This window comes from Hyperolius riggenbachi, chromosome 3 (assembly GCF_040937935.1).
Source record: "Hyperolius riggenbachi isolate aHypRig1 chromosome 3, aHypRig1.pri, whole genome shotgun sequence".
Lineage (NCBI taxonomy): Eukaryota > Metazoa > Chordata > Amphibia > Anura > Hyperoliidae > Hyperolius > Hyperolius riggenbachi.
The window spans coordinates 409,939,172-409,958,112 of record NC_090648.1 but is presented as its reverse complement, the minus strand read 5'-3'; the positions used below and the strand labels follow the sequence as shown (position 1 = coordinate 409,958,112).

Genomic DNA, 18,941 nt, shown 5'->3' with positions numbered 1-18,941 from the left:
CTCCATGATGTTATCAGTCACCACTCAGGCACTGCAATAGAATTGCTAGAGGCTTGTCTACATTGCATTTCTTGTCTTTATTTATGAAACACAATGTGCAATTTAAGATATGCTGCCCATCTGCCAAATTCAAGGTTGTTTAAATGTCATTGAGGAGTAATTAGGAGTGCACGGCTTACAATGGCTTATGTTCTCTGAATGTGACTCAAAGATCTTTAGAAATATGTTAAATTATGCCCAGAGAGCAGCGAGAAATAAATAAAAAAACCATTAAAAGAAAATTCTACTTTCATTTAATTTACAAAAAAAAAAATAGATTTATTGAGCAAAGAGGCACATTACAGTCAAGGAAATGGCCATGAAATAAACATAAACAATATGCAAAAATGCACACGATATAGATCAAGAAGAAACATCATGACACACAAAATCCTAAATGTATGACCGTGAACATATTCAACCGATAAGTAACAGAAAATGGAAACAATAATGATAAAACAAAACTAAAAAAATCAACTGAAAGAATAGCCAGATGAACAAATAAAACAGGTCCAAGTAACACAGCTTCATGATAAAAGAAAGGCGAGTAGAGTACTGGTACACAGGAGACACAAATTGTGAAAGAGAGGAAGGAAAGGCCCTATAATCGGACCATTCTGACTAAACAGAAACCTTTGACTTGTAAAGGAAATTACAGGAGCCAGCTGGTCCGTTTCCATTACCAGGTCAACTCTCTACAGAAAATGGGTGAGAGGAAGTGTTGCCGGTTTCCAATTAAATGCAATAACCCACCAGACAGTAAGTAGTGAATACAAGCCTAATAAAAGCCCCAGGAACCTCAGGTGCAGGGACATAAATGAGAGCCTGAGCTGGGGTACAAGATACACATACAATCCAGATCTGGACTCGACCCTTTTTAACCTCCCCGGCGTTCTATTGAGATCGCCAGGGAGGCTGCGGGAGGAGTTTTTTTTAAATTAAAAAAAAAACTATTTCATGCAGCCAACTTAAAGTTGGCTGCATGAAAGCCCACTAGAGGGCGCTCCGGAGGCGTTCTTCCGATCGCCTCCGGCGCCCAGAATAAACAATGAAGGCCGCAATGAGCAGCCTTCCTTGTTTGGCTTTCCTCGTCGCCATGGCGACGAGCGGAGTGACGTCATGGACGTCAGCCGACGTCCTGACGTCAGCCGCCTCCGATCCAGCCCTTAGCGCTGGCCGGAACTGATTGGTCCGGCTGCGCAGGGCTCGGGCGGCTGGGGGGACCCTCTTTCGCCGCTGCTCGCGGCGGATCGCCGCAGAGCGGCGGCGATCAGGCAGCACACGCGGCTGGCAAAGTGCCGGCTGCGTGTGCTGCTTTTTATTTGAAGAAAATCGGCCCAGCAGGGCCTGAGCGGCAGCCTCCGGCGGTGATGGACGAGCTGAGCTCGTCCATACCGCTCAGGAGGTTAAGCAAACCTTTAATTTTTTATTGTAATTCCAAAGAGCGGTGATACAGCAATATTATTATTTATTGCTGTATCACCGCTCTTTGGAATTACAATAAAAAATGAATATTAATATTAATAGTTTAAATATTAATTATTAGTTTAATAATTAATTTAAATATTAATCGTTTAAATGGGATAAACAGTCAGGGATTCTCTGCATTTTAGGGAGAAAAAGTGCATCTTATACGGCAAAAATATGGTAATTTTTCACCTTCTGTTTACAATAAGTTTCCAGCACTCTGCAACTGCAAAAGTACCAAACAGTATGTGAAAAAGGTACTGCCAACAATTTTTAGAGTATTTTCTTGCTTGCTTAAAGAGACACTTAAGCCAGAAAAAAAAAATGAGTTTTACTCACCTGGGGTTTCTACCAGACCCCTGCAGCAGTCCTGTGCCCTCGCAGTCACTCACTAATCCTCTGGTCCCCCGCTGCCAGCTAGTTTCGTTTTTGCCGACAGGCCCGTCAAAACTGGCCACACGTAGCTTTTTCCGCATTCCCGACTGCAATTAGCGCTATTGCGGGCTGCAATGCGTACACAAATACGTGTTGCCGCATATCTATGCGTGCGTAATGCGGCAACGCGTATTTTTGTACGCATAGCGCTAATTGCAGTCGGGAATGCGGAAAAAGCTACGCGTGGCCAGTCCTGACGGGCCTGTCGGCAAAAACGAAACTAGCTGGCAGCGGGGGACCAGAGGATTAGTGAGTGGCTGCGAGGGCACAGGACTGCTGCAGGGGGCTGGTAGAAACCCCAGGTGAGTAAAACTCATTTTTTTTTTCTGGCTTAAGGTTCACTTTAAAAAGCATTTTGTTGATAAGATATGTAAATATTACCAAGGAGAAAAAGTGAATTGGATCAGGCCCAGAGAGAGAGGCTCAGCCAGGGGAAGGCAGGGTGACTGAGGCTGATGAACACATTGGCCTCAATTCACCAGTGGTTACCGACCTATTTATCTCATGGGAGGTAATTTACCTCCTGTGATATCTCCAAATAGCAATTCTCCAGAAGTATAGGGTGAAATATCGACAGAGAGAAATCCATGCGATAAATGTGCGATAAATAGGCGATAGTTAGTCGTTATTTTTTCTCAAAATCACAATTCACCAGGGAAAAAAGGGGGTATGGCCATTCATTATTTTTTCATCTATTTATCCCCTGAATGTACCTGGAGATATGTGGTTTTTCTCACAGCTGCTGCAGCTCACTCTGCAGCTAGTTTACAAGCAGCACACAGTAACAGCTTATACTGTACATATTTTAGGCACCAGAGAGCAGCTCACTCTGCAGCTAGTTTACTAGCAGCACACAGTAACAGCCTATACTGTACATATTTTAGGCACCAGAGAGCAGCCCATTTACAATATTAAGCAATATTAAGTATTTACAATATTAAGTGGATGGGCGAAAGGAAGGAGGAATCTGGATACATTTTTCATCGGGAGTGAGTGTGAAAATGTATCCAAATACCTCCTCCGTTTCGCCCATCCACTTAATATTGTAAATGCTTAATATTGCTTAATATACTTAATATGCAGAACGAAGGGAGGGATTTGTAAAGGAAGGAGAGGGTCAAAAACAGGGAGGGAAACCCTCTGCGGTCACATGCTGGTAATAACCTCCTCCTCCTACCCACAATCCTTTACTTCCAGCATCCAGAGAGGCAACGTATCACATGCAAATCACTAACACCGCATAACTATCGACCGTTTATCGCAGTTTTCGCATCCATATCGCTCCATTATCGCATCATTATCGCCTGCTATCGAACACTCCTCTCTCTATCCTCTCACAGTGGTGAATTGCAAGCAAAGTGTTAAAATACCGCATGAGATAAAATACCGACTGTAACGCTCGGTGAAGCACAGAGAGGTCTGATTACCGGTGACCTGCAGCGTCACGGGGAATACAGACGTATACTAGATTATATGTGATCTGCAGTATCACCGATAATCCAATATACTAGCTAACCTCTGTTCACCGGAGTAGAGTGTAGTGTTTAGGTGTAACAGTAACACTTAGAGGACTAGGCCTCAGTACAGTAAGACGTACTGTACAGATTACTTCCGCAACCCTGAGCTCTCCAAGACGGGAGGAGTCAGACTACTAGCAGGAAGTATCTTCTGAAAGTCACCCTCAGGCGGAAGGGTTACTAACAGAACGAGGAACCTCCTCCAATGGTGAGGTCGGTTCTCGAGGTCGGACAAGCCAGGTCGTACACACACAGACAGATAAAGTACAAGATCGAGAGGCAGAAGCGGAGTCAAAGTACAGGCAGGGTTCGGCAACGGGGTATCAGAAATATCGGAGTACAAAATCAGGAGGCAGAGGCGGAGTCAAGGTACAGGCTGGGTTCAGCAACGGAGTATCAGAGATAACGAGGTACAAGGTCAAGGTTCAGAAGGATAGTCGAGGCAGGCAAAGGTCATAACAAATAATCACAATCAAACTAGTACTTTAAGCTATCAACAAATCTAGCTTAGTGTAGGATTACAGCTCCAGCTGGTCCCGGCACACTAACGGATCTGACTAACGGATCTGGGTGCTCCCACGTATGTGAACGCAACGCCAGACAAGGAACAAATGAACAGCTAGCAGTATATATACATATCCTCTCTCCAGCACCTCCCTAAGTGCTGGACCAATGAGGTGTGGAGCCAGGATCAGCTGACCAGCCTGGTCAGCTGACCCCTTCCTTGCTGCCATATATCCCCTGCCTGAGTGCGCGCGCGCGCGTCACTCTAAAACTAGAGGGACTACGAGTCCCAGCCAGCGCAGCCCCGCTCAGCGGTGACTCCGCAGCGGGGACCTGCGGGCTACTCGCCGCACCCAACGCGGCGGTTTCGCCGCGTTCTGCGGCCTCATGCACGGAGGCAGCCGCCTCATGATGCGAGGAGGCGGCTGCCTCTCCGTGCGAGACAAGGCTGAGTGCGGAAGGAGCCGCCCGCCGCCGGCTCATGGCGGCGGCTCCTCCGCGCTTTCTCACAGTACCCCCCCCCCCCCGAGGAGTGGACTCCGGACAGCTCCTTCCAGGTTTCCCTGGATGTGCCGCATGAAACTCTCTCACCAACTCGTCCGCATGCATGCGGTTCCCAGGCACCCATTGCCTCTCCTCAATGCCGTACCCCTTCCAATGTACGAGATATTGCACCGAATTCTGTACAGTACGTGAATCAATTATCTTTTCCACCTCGTATTCAGGTTGGGCATCCACCAACACAGGAGGGGGAGGAGTGGGACCCACCTGGACCGCTGGCTTAAGAAGGGAAACATGAAAAGACCTTACCCCCCGCATGCTAGTGGGAAGTTCGACAGTATAAGTAACATTGTTGATCTTTTTGGTTATCGGAAATGGACCCACAAACCTGGGACCAAGCTTATTAGAAGGTTGTTTTAGGGCCAAGTGACGTGTGGACACCCAAACCGGGTCTCCTGGTTGGAATCTCCACTCCACCGACCGTCTCTTGTCGGCTTGACCCTTCTGACTCAAGAAGGCCTTCTCCAGGTTATTTCTTACTGTCCCCCACAGGTCCTTGAATGACCTTTGCCAGACCTCCAGGGCTGGAAACGGAGTGGAGGCTATAGGCAATGGGGAAAATTTGGGTGATCTTCCCGTCACTACTTGAAAAGGCGAAAAACCGGAGGACGAGTTTTTTAAATTATTTTGGGCAAATTCTGCAAACGGCAGAAATCTGACCCAATCGTCCTGTGCTTCAGCTACATAACACCTTAAGAACTGCTCTAACGATTGATTTATTCTCTCAGTCTGGCCGTTGGTCTGAGGGTGATATCCAGACGAGAAAGACAGTTTTATGTCCATGAGCTGGCAAAAAGCTTTCCAAAAACGTGAGACGAATTGAACTCCCCTGTCTGAGACTATGTTTTCGGGAATACCGTGCAAACGAAAAACATGCGTAATGAACAACTCGGCCAGTTCTTGAGCGGAGGGGAGTCCTTTCAAAGGTACAAAATGGGCCATTTTGCTAAACCGGTCGACCACGATCCAAATGACCGCCATTCCCTCCGACCTGGGAAGTTCGCCTACAAAATCCATGGACAGGTGGGTCCACGGTTCAGTCGGGGTGGGCAATGACTGCAAGGTACCGACAGGTGCCAGCCGGGAGGGTTTACTCTTGGCACATGTCACACACTCCTTCACATATTCCTTGCAATCCGCCGCCAGAGAAGGCCACCAGGCGCATCTGGCTACTAAATCTTGTGTTCTGGATGCCCCCGGATGCCCTGCATTCTTATGTGCGTGGAACATCTCCAGAACCCGAAGGCGAAACGGCAGAGGAACGAACAGAACCCCTGCGGGCTTCCCTTCCGGGATGTCCTGCTGAAAGGGACTCAGCGTCTCCCTCCAATCCTCCCAAGTACCAGTGGCTGCCAGTATCAATCTCTGAGGAATAATGGTCTCAGGAACGGAGGGCTGTGCTGTCTCTGCCTCAAAGCATCTGGACAAGGCATCTGCCTTAACATTCTTGCTCCCCGGGGTATATGTAATGATGAAGGTGAACCTGGAGAAAAATAGCGACCATCGAGCCTGACGAGGGCTCAACCTCTTAGCCCCCTCGATGTATTCTAAGTTCTTATGATCGGTGTAAACCGTAATGGTATGCTCAGCTCCTTCTAACCAATGTCGCCATTCCTCGAAAGCTAATTTGATGGCCAGGAGCTCCCTATTACCAATATCATAATTCTTCTCTGCAGGGGAAAACCTGCGAGAGAAATAAGCGCAAGGGTGCATTCTACCCTGCAAGCCTGATCGCTGAGACAGCACAGCCCCCACTCCTACCTCTGAAGCATCCACCTCCACAATGAACGGGAAGGACGTATCCACATGTCTGAGGATGGGTGCTGAACAGAATAGGCCCTTCAGAGTGGAAAAAGCATGTAAAGCCTCAGGAGACCAGTGAGTTGTATCTGCCCCTTTCTTGGTGAGACTTGTAAGGGGAGAAATGACTGTGGAGTACCCCTTTATAAACCGTCTATAGTAATTGGCAAAGCCAAGAAAGCGCTGCAGAGATTTCAACCCCACCGGCTGTGGCCACTCCAGCACAGCCGAAACCTTGGCAGGATCCATTGACAGGCCTGTGGTGGAAATTATATACCCCAAGAAGGCGACGGACGTTACTTCAAAGATACATTTTTCAAGTTTTGCATATAAGGAGTTCTGCCTTAACAGATTCAAAACAAACCTCACATGGTCTCTATGTTCAGAGAGGTTGTTGGAGAAGATAAGAATATCATCAAGATAGACTAAAACAAATTTCCCCAACACCTCTCTAAATACCTCGTTAATGAGTTCCTGGAAGACGGCCGGGGCATTACAGAGCCCAAAGGGCATCACCAGGTACTCGTAATGCCCGTCTGGTGTATTAAAGGCCGTCTTCCACTCATCGCCCTTTCTTATGCGTATCAAGTTATACGCGCCCCGCAAATCTAGTTTAGAGAAGATTTTAGCGTCTGTAATTTGTGTGAACAAATCGTCTATCAGTGGCAGGGGATAGCGGTTCTTGACTGTAATTTTGTTAAGGCCGCGATAATCAATGCAGGGTCGCAGGCCTCCGTCTTTCTTTTTAACAAAAAAGAAACCAGCTCCAGCAGGTGACCGAGACGGCCGAATGAAACCTTTGGCCAAGTTTTCACGTATATAATCCTGCATGGCTACTTTTTCGGGTCCCGACAGGTTGTACAAATGACCCCGGGGAGGTACACATCCTGAACGGAGGTCAATGGGACAATCGAAAGGGCGATGTGGGGGCAACTTGTCTGCTGCCTTGGGACAGAACACATCGGAATACTCGGAATATTGGTCGGGTACCCCCTCCACCTGAATTCTGGTTTGCCCCAGGGTCAACTTCCCCAAACACTGCTGAAAACAACGAGGTGACCAAGTGGTTAACTGCCCTGTGGCCCAGTCTATTTGAGGTGAGTGGAGTTGCAACCAGGGCATGCCTAGGATGATAGTGGAGGTTGACATGTGCAATACAAAAAACGATAATTGTTCCCCATGAAGTACCCCTATGGTGACCTTCACCTCCGGAGTCTGAGACAGTGCACGATTCCGTTGCAGAGGGGAATCGTCCACTGCTGTGACCTGAATGGGGGGTCTCACAGGAGAAAGGGGGATACCCAATTCCTGCGCAAACTCAAAATTCATAAAATTGGCCGCTGAGCCCGAATCAATAAATGCCTCAGTGGCCATAGACTTATTCTCCCATGTAACCGTACAAGGGAGCAGTAACTTCTTTTCCTTAAGGGGTGCAGTTTGTGTGCCTAGGGTGTCACCCCCCACTATTCCTAGGCAAACTCGTTTCCCGACCTGTTGGGACAGTTTCGCACCCTATGCCCTGCTGCTGCACAGTACAGGCACAGCTGTTCTGTCATTCTTCGCCTTCGCTCTACCTGGGTCAGTCTCGACCGACCAATCTGCATTGGTTCGGGCGGCGGCAAGGCTGGGGAGGGAGAGACAGGCGGAGAAGGTGTTACTAGGGGTGTAGCGGACGGTGCCACATATGATGTCACCCTGACACGGTGACTGCCCCTAGCCTGCCTCTGATGGCGCAACCTGCGATCCACTCGGATGGCCGATGATATGGCCTCGTCAACTGTCTTGGGCTCGGGTACTGTTAACATTAAGTCGGAGACCTCCTCCGACAACCCAGACAAGAAGTAATCCATTAAAGCAAAGTTGTCAAATCTAGCCGTGACTGACCACCTACGGAACTCTGCCGCATAATCCTCAACCGAACCTCTGCCTTGCCGCAGGAGTTTGAGCTTCCGCTCAGAGGACGCAGCAAGGTCAGGGTCGTCGTAAATTACGGCCATGGCCTTAAAGAATTCTTCTACTGAGGTCAGAGCTATCTCAGTAGAGGGTAGGTTATAAGCCCAGGACTGGGAGTCGCCAGTCAGCAACGTTTTAATAAAAATGACCCGTTGGGTCTCAGTCCCCGAGGATCGGGGTCTCAATTCAAAATATGATAGCACTCTACTCCTGAAATTCCGGAAGTCAGACTTGTGGCCGGAAAATTTTTCGGGTACAGGCATACGTATATCATCACTAGGAGGGGATCGCACTGAATCAACTGACGTCTGGAGGGTTCGCACAGAGCCTGATAGGACATCAATCATAGTCTTGTGGCTACCCAGCACTTGGTTGATGTTTTCCACCGAAGTGGCAAGTGCGCCCAGACGGTCAGTGTGTGCGTCCATTTGCATTTTTTGGGTCTGGCGTTCTGTAACGCTCGGTGAAGCACAGAGAGGTCTGATTACCGGTGACCTGCAGCGTCACGGGGAATACAGACGTATACTAGATTATATGTGATCTGCAGTATCACCGATAATCCAATATACTAGCTAACCTCTGTTCACCGGAGTAGAGTGTAGTGTTTAGGTGTAACAGTAACACTTAGAGGACTAGGCCTCAGTACAGTAAGACGTACTGTACAGATTACTTCCGCAACCCTGAGCTCTCCAAGACGGGAGGAGTCAGACTACTAGCAGGAAGTATCTTCTGAAAGTCACCCTCAGGCGGAAGGGTTACTAACAGAACGAGGAACCTCCTCCAATGGTGAGGTCGGTTCTCGAGGTCGGACAAGCCAGGTCGTACACACACAGACAGATAAAGTACAAGATCGAGAGGCAGAAGCGGAGTCAAAGTACAGGCAGGGTTCGGCAACGGGGTATCAGAAATATCGGAGTACAAAATCAGGAGGCAGAGGCGGAGTCAAGGTACAGGCTGGGTTCAGCAACGGAGTATCAGAGATAACGAGGTACAAGGTCAAGGTTCAGAAGGATAGTCGAGGCAGGCAAAGGTCATAACAAATAATCACAATCAAACTAGTACTTTAAGCTATCAACAAATCTAGCTTAGTGTAGGATTACAGCTCCAGCTGGTCCCGGCACACTAACGGATCTGACTAACGGATCTGGGTGCTCCCACGTATGTGAACGCAACGCCAGACAAGGAACAAATGAACAGCTAGCAGTATATATACATATCCTCTCTCCAGCACCTCCCTAAGTGCTGGACCAATGAGGTGTGGAGCCAGGATCAGCTGACCAGCCTGGTCAGCTGACCCCTTCCTTGCTGCCATATATCCCCTGCCTGAGTGCGCGCGCGCGCGTCACTCTAAAACTAGAGGGACTACGAGTCCCAGCCAGCGCAGCCCCGCTCAGCGGTGACTCCGCAGCGGGGACCTGCGGGCTACTCGCCGCACCCAACGCGGCGGTTTCGCTGCGTTCTGCGGCCTCATGCACGGAGGCAGCCGCCTCATGATGCGAGGAGGCGGCTGCCTCTCCGTGCGAGACAAGGCTGAGTGCGGAAGGAGCCGCCCGCCGCCGGCTCATGGCGGCGGCTCCTCCGCGCTTTCTCACACCGACCTTTTATCTCTTACTAACTTTTCTCTGGTAAATTGAGGCCAATGGCAGCTGCTTTCATCATGTCTTGTGGACCTTGTGGTGGTAAAGATGGCTTCCAGATGGGTTGCATGATCTGACTGAGGTCTGGGTGAGTAACTGTGTAACCTACCTATACACTAAGCCGTGAGCTGAGCACCACCATTAAACAAGGAAGGAGCTGGGGCACTGTGTATTCTGAAGCCCACCACTAAACACTAATTATATGGGAGGACTGACTGCACTTTGAGGCAGTTGGGGCTGATGATATGTTGCATGAGGGGGTTATTTTTGGGGGTCGTTGATAACATCGGGGCAATGGTCAGAGTAAAGTAGCATTGAGGGGGTTATGCTGCTTGGGAGGGCATTTTTAACTCGGGATTGCAGCGCATATAATTGGAGGAGAGATGTGCTGCATTGTGTGTACAATGTCTGAACCCAATCTAGACAGATTTTGGGGGGAGCTGTGTGGAGTAATTGCTGCATTTTATATGTGGGCTAATACCCTAATGTGAGTTTAACCACTTCACCACTGAGGGGTTTTACCCCTTGAACACCAGAGCAATTTTCACCTTTCAGCGCTCCTTCCATTAATTCGTCTATAACTTTATTATTACTTATCCCAATGAAATGAACTATATCTTGTTTTTTTCGCCACCAATTAGGCTTTCTTTAGGTGGGACATTATGCCAAGAATTATTTTATTCTAAATGTGTTTTAATGGGAAAATAGGAAAAAATGTGGGAAAAAATTATTACTTTTCAGTTTTCGGCCATTATAGTTTTTAAATAAAGCATGCTACTGTAATTAAAACCCATGAAATGTATTTAACCATTTGTCTCGGTTATAAAACCATTTAAATTATGTCCCTATCACAATGTTTGGCGACAATATTTTATTTGGAAATAAAGGTGCATTTTTTTCAGTTTTGCATCCATCCCTAATTACAAGCACATAGTTTATAAAGTAACAGTGTTATACCCTCTTGACATAAATATTTAAAAAGTTCAGTCCCTAAGGTAACTATTTGGTGTTTTTTTTATTGTATTTTTTTTTTTTTAAATTACAAAAAAAAAATAAAAAAATTGGGGAGTGTGGGAGGTAATGAGTTAATTTATTGTGTAAATGTAATGTTTGTTTATGTAAAATTCTTTTAGGGTGTAGTTTTCTATTTGGCCACAAGATGGCCACAGTGTGTTTGTTTACATGCGACCTGTAAGCGTCCTTCTGGACGCTTACAGGAAGCAGTAAGAGGCTGGGAAGATCACAATGATCGCGCTGTTTCTAATAGAAGCAGCACGATCATTGCGGGGGCTTAGATCAACGAACGGGAATGGATTTTCCCGTTCATTGATCTCTGTGCGAGCAGGCGGCGGCGTGCACGAGCAGCGGGTGCGCGCGCACGACCGGCGGGGGCGCGGACAGCGGCGGTAGCGCGGAAGGTACGGATTTCTCCGTCCCTGGTTTTTTAGGGGGGAAAAAAGGGACGGAGAAATTCGTACCGCGGGGGTTTAAGTGGTTAAAGAGACTCTGTAACATGAAAAAGATCCCCTAGGGGGTACTCACCTCGGGTGGGGGAAGCCTCCGGATCCTAATGAGGCTTCCCACACAGTCCTCTGTCCCACGGGGGTCTCGCTGCAGCCCTCTGAACAGCTGGCGACAGGCCCAACTGTAATTTCAATATTTACCTTTGCTGGCTCCAGCGGGGGCGCTGTGGCTGCTTTCCTCTCCGAACTACACGGAAATACCCGATCTCAGTCGGGTCCGCTCTACTGCGCAGGCGCCGGAAACTTGCGCCTGCGCAGTAGAGCAGACTCGACGGCGATCGGGTATTTCCGTGTAGTTCGGAGCCGACAGCCGTCAGAGCGCCTGCGCAGGAGCCAGGAAGGTAAATATTACGTCACGGCTGCACGGAGGGCTGCAGCGAGACCCCCGTGGGACAGAGGACGGCGTGGGAAGCCTCATTAGGATCCGGAGGCTTCCCCCACCTGAGGTGAGTACCCCCCAGGGGATTTTTTGAGGTTACAGATCCTCTTTAAAGCAGAATAACTTTATTTAGCACTGCACTCACAATGTATGCCTCAGGCAGCAAAATGTCTAGAACCTGCCATGCTGATATGCCTGCTACTTGGTGAGGTCCGATGGAGGGTGAACCAGCAGAAGTCACTTATAACTTCAGGTATTTACAGGATGATATGTGGGGATCCAAAGAACATTACAGAAAAAAGAAATAGACCCCAGGAGCCCAGTATGATGTAGTATTTTGTGATACCTGATAAGGTAACAGGATATAGAATAGAGGTCCTTACAAATGTGGGTTGAAGCACTCGCAACCACAATATGAGATTGGGATTGAGATTAGAGATGAGCACATCATGCACTTACTATAGCTGCAGCATGTACTTCCAATATTTTAAACTCTCACTTATGAAACCACCATCCACATACTCCTAAGGCTTGAATGCAACTAAACTGCATAGCTTGCATATCCATTCAAAATGCATTAGTCCAGTCGAGCGTATGGATAGTAGAGATGGCCCGAACGGTTCGCCGACGAACTTCCGGGGTTCGCGATCGCGGAGAACCTCAAACTTTTCCGGAAGTTCGGTTTTCCCCCATAGTGCATCATGAGAGTCAACTTTGACCCTCTACATCACGGACAGCAGGCACATTGTAGCCAATTAGGCTATACTCCCTCCTGCAGCCCCACCCCCCACCCCCCTTATAAAAGGCAGGCAGCGTCAGGCTTTTCACTCACTCGTGTGCCTGCAGTAATTAGTGAAGGGATAGCTGCTGCAGACTCTCATAGGGAAAGCTTAAGCTGGCCACTAACGGTCCAATTTCTAACGAAAAATCGTTGGAGCGATCAGAAATTCTGATCGGACGAAAAATCGTTCACTACACCATCAACTAACCAATCATTGCTTCCTATCTATCACGAGCACCAAGAAAATCCAAATTTTCGTTCGACGAAAATTCATTCGGGCGACATTTTTTTCACTCATTCATAATCGATTGTGTCCACCTATGGAGATTATTTACAACCAATCCGATCAGAATTTCTGATCGCTCGAACAATTTTTCGCTACAAATTGGACAGTTAGTGACCAGCTTTAGTTAGGCTCTTGTAGGCTTCTTAGCTTGCTCCTTGCTGATTCTTATTGCTAAAAAAGCACCCCACAACAGCTCTTTTGAGAGCTAATCTTGTTCTTGTGATCTATTTTTTTTGTGTGTGTGTCCCACTGACACTTGTGTTGCATAGACAGCCTTGGTAATTCCTACAGTGTGTGCCACTGCCAGGCCCAGCGCATTCAGTGACTACCTGTGTGTGTGACAGGTGCACATTACCCATCACTGCATATACCTACTACTACCTGTTGTTCACTTCAGTGCACCCACCCACCTACGTGAGCGCACACAGTGTCACTGTGCCTGTCCGGGACCTGTCTGTGTGTGACAGGAGCACATTGTAATACCCATCACTGCATATACCTACTACTATCTGTTGTTCACTTCAGTGCATCCACCCACCTATGTGAGCGCACGCAGTGTCACTGTGCCTGTCCGGTACCTGTCTGTGTGTGACAGGTGCACATTGTAATATCCATCACTGCATATACCTACCTGTTGTTCACTTCAGTGCACCCACCTACCTACGTGAGCGCACGCAGTGTGATATTTAACACCACCAGTCACTCTACCTGTTCACGGTACATGTGTGTGACAGGTACACATTTGTAATACCCATCACTGCATATACCTACTTGTTGTGTTCAGTGCACCCACCTACCTATGTGAGAGCACGCAGTGTGACTTACCACTCCGTGCATACCTGTTAACTGCACTTGTGTGATTCCACATTCTATTAGTCAAGTCAGTGCATACCTTTCACTTCATCCCCCCGAATATGGACAAAATAAAAAGGTAGAGGCAGGCCACCTGGCAGGTCTGTTCGAGGTTGCGCTGTCGTATTCAGAAGAAGGCACATGCCATCAACCCCCAATATTGTCAGGACGTAGTTGACTGTTTAACACAGAACACCTCATCTTTCTCAGCTTCCGCACTGAAGCGTGACATATCTTCCTCCTCCTGCTCTGATTCTGGCACCCCACTTAACACTCAGTCAGCCGCCACCACCAAAGTTCCATCACCCCAGGGCTCAGTGGTGTGGAATTTTTTTTGTGTGTCTGCCTCAGATGAGAGCAATGCCATCTGTACTCTCTGCCACTGAAAATTGAGCCATGGAAAGACCAAGACCCGCGTAGGGACAACTACCTTACGAAGGCACATGATTACAAAGCACAAACTGCAATGGGATGACCACCTGAGGAAAAGCAGCACACAAAAGCAAAGCCACACACCGCAGTGGAAGATACCAGGTCGCAATTTTGCTCAAAAAAGGCGATACCTAAACTGTACCGTGATGTTGAAAGGCAAGTGGTGACATCTCTGGCACACAGCGTTGGGTCAAGGGTCCTTTTGACCATGGATGCCTGGTCTGCAAAGCACGCTCAGGCCTGCCCAAACACTAAGTCAGTCCCCACACACAGCATCTCTGCCTGCACGCCGTGTGACTGCCTGCCCCAAGACTAAGTCGCTCCCCACACAGCATCTCTGCCCGCAGGCCGGTTGACTGCCTTCTCCGCCACCACCAACAGGGTCCAAGACTCCAGGTGGATTCCTGAATTTTTAAAGCCGCTGCTAGCAGCAGCCGCTATAATAATTTTTCTGGTGCGTGTACATGCCTACCTAATTTTCCTGGCTGCACTGCAGCTGCAACAACAAAACAAAAGGCATGTACATGTGTTAATTCCCCTCCGTGAACATTACCTTGCCGTGGTGAAGAGGCTTGTGTATCACAATGAAGCAATGACCGCCAGCTATATGAGTGTCATGGGGAGGGGCGGGGGTAGGGAGGGCACACCCACAATAATAAGGTCGTTGCTTCATTGTGGACGGACCAAATTTGATCAGCTGGACAGTCACTGTTCTGTCATTCAGCTACCTCAGCCCGGCGACCATATGGGCTGGAAAGCCGCCATCACCTGCACTCTCGTCATGGTGCCCACCAGTACAGCACAGCTGTCACTACACAAACAGCTGTCTGCAGTCACTGCATACCTTTCACTGCCTCTGTGACTGCACATTGTATTATACCTGGCAGTAAGTGCAAACCTTTCACTTAAACGGATGGCAGACTTGCCCTCCATAACCGATTCTTGTTACAGGTAGTAAAGTCGATCAGTGTCATATATAGCAGGACCTCGAAAGTCCTCCTGTATTGTTATTTTTGGTCACTACCTCGGGATGTGCGTGCCATGCTGCCTTCCTTGGATGTGTGGTAGCCGTTCCTGCTTCTTTGCCCACAGCGTGCCTGCTGCCTTCCTGTGATGTGTGGTGGTGGTAGCCGTTTCTTAGGCTCCCACTCCGGACCTGAATCGAACCCTGATTCCCCGGGCATTACCCGTGGTCACTCACAATGGCACACTTGCCCTCCATAACAGATTCTCGTTGCAGGTACTGAACAGCAAGCAGAAGAAGTATTTAAAAAAATTAAGCTTTAACAATGGTAGAGAAAGAACCATCGAAAGTTGATAAGGCAGTCAGACATTACCCGATATCACTGAGGAAGAACAATCTCGGCATGGTGCGCACCAGTCCAGCACGGCCGTCACAACACAAACAGCTGTTTGCGGTGCGCTACACAGTGAGTTTGGTGTGTCAGTGTGAAGCAGTACTCTAATTACACTCCCTGATTGATGTATACACATGCACAAATGCCAACATCTTTTGCAGCACATTACAGAGTATATATGCCATTCCAAAGTGACCTATGTCCTGCTTATTGTATTATTATATGGCCCTGCCTCCATGTTGGCTGCACAGTGTCACCTGTATATGGTCTTTTGGTGACAAAAAACCCTCCTGACCAGGAAGGTGACACGCTACCCTGTCTGCCATCCTGTCCTGCCATTGCCTTGGGCCATTTTCAGCAAGGGGGCAGAATCAGATTTATGTACTGGAACCCAGCTGATACAGGGTTCCGATGAAACTTATCATAAGACAATGGCCCATATGTAATTCACTTTTTCACCTGAGTTTCCTACTAAGAGATAATTTTCATATTCTATTTAAAATACATTTTAAGCAGTAAAAAAGTACTATCAAAATTATTTTGAGTATTTTCTTGCTTGCTGGTGGTTTAAAAGCATTTCATTGACAAGGGCACATATGCAATTCACTTTTTCTCCTGAGTTTTCTCCTAGTTGATAATTTTAAACTTGTCAGTAAAATTTTTAAATCACCACCAAGCCAAAAAAAAAAAATACTCAAAATAATTTTGATAGTACTTTTTCACCTACGTTTTGGTACTTTTTCCATTGCAAAGTACTGAAAAGTTAATCTAAATCGAAGATGAAAAATTATCTAGTAAGAGAAAACTCAGGAGAAAAAGTGAATTGCACAAGGGCCAATGTGTTGGGACATTCTAACTTTTAAAGTGAACCCAAAGTGAGAGTGATATGGAGGCTGCCATATTTATTTCCTTTTAAACATCCTGCTTATCTATTTGGCTGCAGTAGTGAACTGAATTACACCAGAAACAAGCATGCAGCTAATCTTTTGAGTTCTAACAATATTGTCAGAAACCCCCAACCTGCTGCATGCTTATTCAGGGTCTATGGCTGGAAGTATTAGAGGCAGAGGACCAGCAGGGCAGCCAGGCAACTGGTATCGCTTAAAAGGAAATAAATATGTCAGCCTCCATATTATTCTCACATCGGGTTCCCTTTAAGCATTAGCATAACTCTGTTTTTTTTAATGTACACCTGAAATGCATTTTAACTAAACGTAGGATAAAGCTATAGAGTAGCTGTTAAATAGAAATCAAAACTAGTCCTTGATAAGTGTACTTGTTGGCGGAGTGAAGGCAGGAACAAAAAACATTGATCAGGCCCTAGTGCTCTACAGGAGTATAAGGGGATTCTTCCTTTATTACAAATTCTTCACAGATGATCTGAACCAGGTTTATGGGTGACAGACAACACCTCGGCGTTGAATATGCACAACATTCTCAGTGGATTCACAATAGCCCTGCGGGGAGTGCATATGTGGCGTTAGTATAGTACAAATTTGTAGTCCCCAAATCCAAATTTAACAACATATCAAATTAATTGATTTCATGAGCAAAGAGAGTGCATACATTTGCAAACAAACTTTTCATAAACCTGCATCAACACAGAATTATCTGCATCTCATTGACCATCTCTGCTAATGACACAACTACACATCAGGCCGTATTCTTGCAGCTCAGATGTTATTTATTATACCGTATAAAAAAGTTTCCAGTGTACATATCAGATATAGAGTCACAATCAGATCTGATTTTGAAAATACAGTGACTGCTTTATTGCAGCAGCACAAGTAACCTGTATTTTGATTAGTTTATTTTATTTTTCTGGACTAAGCATTGCAATTACTGTAATGTTATTTAAGAGGACTTTTATCTGAGAAACAGAACATTTTATCATATTTTCGCTTTTAACTACGGTTTAAATTTATTGGGAGTTGGAGTCGCTCCATTTTTCCCCGTCTCCGAATCCAGGTACCCAAAATTGCTCCGACTCTACAACCCTGCCTGCCAAGATACGGAAATGTTTCCTTGCTTGACCAAATTTAGGCTTTCATTCTTTAATATTCTGGATTACCCAGTGTTTGGAAGTAATTATGGTCCTGGTATGAACAGGCAAAAAAGAGAGTTTTCAGTCTTCCCTAGCACCACTAAACAAAGAAGAGTTACCATCCTGGATGCTTTTGTCATCTCAGGCAGCCTAAGCTTAATTCATTTGGGAGGTTTGAAGACTGAGGAGTGTGGAGCTTACAGAGACACTATTGTGAAGCTTCATGTGCTGTTTCTCTTTAAGATTTGCTAGGCAAGCTGCCTGTGTTCAGGAATACTGCAGTGATTTCCAGCCTGTTTCTCTACGGAACAAGATGAGCTCTTTGCACTTTAAGGAAAATAAGCATCTTTACAATCAGTGCAGATCACTGCTTGCTATTTGTGACTGCGACACCCCTAACTGTGCAGCATGAGGCCGGCTGTTCCCATATAGGCAGTGGAATTCATGAAACAATTTGGTTGAACTTTCACAGCCAAGGTATGAGATCTCATTCTTTTATCAACTGCTTTTATATTTGCAAATAGATGGTCACAGCTCAATGTTATTTGCGTGTTGTAGATACATGTTCTTCTGGCTGGTGGTAACATTAAATTTTTCTAAGTTTCCAAAATGCAAACACTATTTCTCTGTTGATGTAAGACCTGGTTCATTTATCTAACTACGCAATAAATGCACATGGCAGCTTAAAATAGACACCACAGAGATGTTCTAGCCTAAATCTGGAACATTTACAGCATTGATCACTTTCCCGTCAACAGTATACCTGCAAGCACTGTTTCATTCTATTCTGTGTACTCTTTTTGCATCTCGTGATGAGGTTTGATATTATGGATCAGACCTGGATTAGAAGTTTGGCCACAGGTGCTTACCAGTACGGTTGATATGTCAGGGAATGTCTTAATGTCTTAACTGAAAATCCAGTTTTATAGCTTCAAATGAAAACAGCTTGCGAGACAAGAGAGCCAGAACAATTACATTTTAGTATTCTCTATTGGGGTGGTTTGTACAGGTTGAGCTGCAGATTGTTGAAATTTGTAGAGCTTTCTTGTATAGTGGATATACGGATGCTCTATGCTCAATACTTGTAATCCTTAAACCAAACCTGAAGTGAAGATAAACTTATGAGCTAATGATTGTATGTGTCGTATTGGTAAATAGAACATTAGTAACATAGACTTGAGTCTCATATTTTCAATTATTATCATATTTCAATGTAGGGGTTCACTTTTAAGACTACATTCGAGACATCATCTGTGGCAGACTGTTGTAAAATATGCATTATTGTGTTGTAAAACTATGTAAGTAATATTCCTTTAAACCTTTTTGCATTAAAAGTTATCAGCAGCATTTTTTTCAGCCACTTAAGAGGGTTT

At 46.5% G+C, this 18,941-nt stretch overlaps 1 protein-coding gene across 4 annotated transcripts in view; it reads left to right on the top strand.

Annotated features, from left to right (window-relative positions):
* ACSL6 (acyl-CoA synthetase long chain family member 6) overlaps positions 1–18,941 on the top strand; it is a 316,002-nt gene that overhangs the window by 85,543 nt on the left and 211,518 nt on the right. Inside the window, exon 1 of one of the 4 annotated variants that reach the window (XM_068277437.1) lies at positions 17,747–18,045. The exons of the other annotated variants lie outside the window; for them this stretch is intronic. The gene's annotated coding sequence lies outside the window, so the exon portion shown is untranslated. Of the gene's footprint in view, positions 1–17,746; positions 18,046–18,941 lie in introns of those variants that run through there. 4 annotated transcript variants of the gene reach the window in all.